Source organism: Schistocerca cancellata, chromosome 4 (assembly GCF_023864275.1).
Source record: "Schistocerca cancellata isolate TAMUIC-IGC-003103 chromosome 4, iqSchCanc2.1, whole genome shotgun sequence".
Lineage (NCBI taxonomy): Eukaryota > Metazoa > Arthropoda > Insecta > Orthoptera > Acrididae > Schistocerca > Schistocerca cancellata.
The window spans coordinates 224844234-224847305 of record NC_064629.1 but is presented as its reverse complement, the minus strand read 5'-3'; the positions used below and the strand labels follow the sequence as shown (position 1 = coordinate 224847305).

Below are 3072 nucleotides of genomic sequence, written 5' to 3'. Positions count from 1 at the left end.
ATCTGCATTAGCTTACATTTTTCTACATTTAAAGCTAGCCGACATTCATCACACAAACTAGAAATTTCAGTTTCTGTTGATTCATTTTGGACATGGGACAGCGGCTGCACAAATATTTAGCAAAGAAATTCGCCAAACAGCCTAGTAAACTGAGAAGTTATTTTATTTTTGCTACCAGTTTCGGCAGTTCAATATGACATCTTCAGGCCGCATATGCACTTCTAACAACTGAACTTGACAACTTGCTGAGTTGTAAGTGATGCAAGTCCAGACGTTTAGCATGATCATAGTATTTGCAATACGAATTTCTTACCTCCAGCGGTTGCAATCAAGTCTTGGAAGGAAGCACTTGAGAATGCACGACATCCAGAAACAGATATCAAAAATGGTTCAAATGGCTCTGAGCACTATGGGACTTAACATCTGTGGTCATCAGTCCCCTAGAACTTAGAACTACTTAAACCTAACTAACCTAAGGACATCACACACATCCATGCCCGAGGCAGGATTCGAACCTGCGACCGTAGCAGTCGCGCGGTTCCGGACTGAGCGCCTAGAACCGCTAGACCACCGCGGCCGGCAAAACAGATATCCCCTGTATACCAATACCGACAATTTTTGAGAGGTTCATAAGGGGCCTGAAGATGGCATATTGAACTGCCGAAACTCGTATCAGAAATAAAACAAAATAAATTCTCAATTTGCACTGCTGTTTGGCGAATTTCTTTGTTAAAGTAGAAATGTTGTCTAAGTCATCTTGTACCTGATAATTAATTGAAACCATCAGCTGCCGACAGGTGTTGTTGATATACCTCGATGGGGACAGCTGGAAATGTGTGCCCCGACCGGGGGTCGAACCCGGGATCTCCTGCTTACATGGCAGACGCTCTCTCCACCTGAGCCACCGAGGACACAGATGAATAGCGCGACTGCAGGGACTTATCCCTTGCACGCTTCCCGTGAGACCCACATTTCCAACTGTCCACAATCTACATACGTAATGCTCCTAATAGATATTTGAGCATTCACTCATTACTCGCTCACACTAAGGTGACGATTCCCGTAAAAGTTCGGGCAACATGTGCGCATTCGCACAGACGAAGGTCAATGGCCAGGAACATTACGTATGTAGACTGTGGACAGTTGGGTTCAAATGGCTCTGAGCACTATGGGACTTAACTTCTGAGGTCATCAGTCCCCTAGAACTTAGAACTACTTAAACCTAACTAACCTAAGGACATCACACACATCCATGCCCGAGGCAGGATTCGAACCTGCGACCGTAGCAGTCACGCGGTTCCGGACTGAGCGCCCAGAACCGCGAGACCACCGCGGCCGGCGTGGACAGTTGGGAATGTAGCTCTCACGGGAAGCGTGCAACTGATAGTACCTGCAGTCACGCTATTCATCTGTGTCCTCGGAGGCTCAGATGATAGTGTCTGCCATGTAAGCAGGAGATCCCGGGTCCGAGTACCGGTCGGGGCACACATTTTCAGCTGTCCCCATCCAGGTATATCAACAACACCTTTCGGCAGCTGAGGATTTCAATTAATTATCATTTATCCTAGAGAAGCTGCACGGTCATCAATGGTATCTGTTCTTCCGAGAACAGTCGTCAGAGTGGCACTGTGTCAAATGCTTTACGGAAATCTAAGAATATGGAATCAGTCTGTTGCCCTTCATCCACGTGTCGCAGCTGAGCTGAGTTTCGCAAGAGCGATGCTTTCTAAACCCGCGCTGATTTGTGGACAAAAGATTTTCCCTCTCAAGGAGATTTATTATATTAGAACTGAGAATATGTTGAAGTAATCTGCAGAAATCTAATATTAAGGATATTGGTCAGTAAGTTTCCGAGTCTCTTCGTTTCCTCTTCTTATATATAGGAGTCACCTGCGCTTTTTTCCAGTCGCTTGGGAATTTGCGCTGGGATAGAGATTCGCGATAAATGCAAGCTAAGTAAGGGACGAATGCTGTAAAGTACTCTTTGTAGAACCGAAATAGGTGTCCATAAGGACCTAGCGACTGATTTGTTTTCAACTCTATCAGTTGTTTCTCTATGCCAGCGATGCTTCGTACTGTTACGGCACAAAAAATTAAGGGGTATAAATTAGAAAATTTTTTAGTAAAACTCACTCAGATTGCCTCAGAAAAATTCAAGTCATGCCAGAGACAGGGGTGGAAGCAGGAAGCGAGCCATCATGTCGCAAGAGGGTCAGATTATATGCAGAGTAAGAAATAAACATTCAGCAGAAAATAGAACATAAGACCGAAGAAAGCGAGTCAGTCGTGTTTGTTAGCTCGTAGCCGGCCGGTGTGGCCGAACGGTTCTAGGCGCTTCAGTCTGGAACCGCGCAACCGCTACGGTCGCAGTTTCGAATCCTGCCTCGGACATGGATGTGTGTGATGTCCTTAGGTTAGTTAGGTTTAAGTAGTTCTAAGTTCTAGGGGACTGATGACCTCAGATGTTAAGTCCCATAGTGCTCAGAGCCATTTCTGAGGACACATTCAGTCATTACGAACCGACCTTTGCGTCATAGTCTCACGCTGGCTCCCTTTAAATACTCCAGCTCTCGTGATGAGTTGATCATTGGGATCTATGGCATTCATAGTAATAACACCCGATTCCACGATTACGATACTATAGTGAATCTACGTACTAGATGCTCCAGCACAGTCTATGAACTAGCCGAAGATGTACTCAAGACGGTGGCCTTCACCGGATGAACTTCATGCTCCTCGCCACCTACCATCTACTGATGGGGAAACTGGCTGTCTTTTGTCAACAACACATTTCAGAAGTACTGCCAGTACCGGACTTCAACACGGAAGCCAGCAACTGGACCTCGTTCAACATTCAAGCACCTTCGGGTGCTGAAACCTACCAGGGGTAAGGAGGAGATCAGCCGACCACGCGGCTTTTGACACCAGGTACATCGCTGATGGGTCATCAAGGGTCATCGAAAAATTCGGTTTGGGACCGAGTACACTCCACAGCCGGCGTAAGAACGATTCGCGCTAGACAGCCGGCGCCCCACTCGCCGACATCACTTCCTGGGCGTGCAAACGCTGAGC

At 46.7% G+C, this 3072-nt stretch overlaps 1 non-coding gene across 1 annotated transcript; it reads right to left on the bottom strand.

Annotated features, from left to right (window-relative positions):
* Positions 1 to 837: 837 nt before the first annotated feature.
* On the bottom strand, positions 838 to 911 carry Trnat-ugu (transfer RNA threonine (anticodon UGU)). The gene has a single exon. It is a non-coding gene; the product is annotated as a tRNA-Thr (tRNA).
* Between the last annotated feature and the right edge of the window lie 2161 nt (positions 912 to 3072).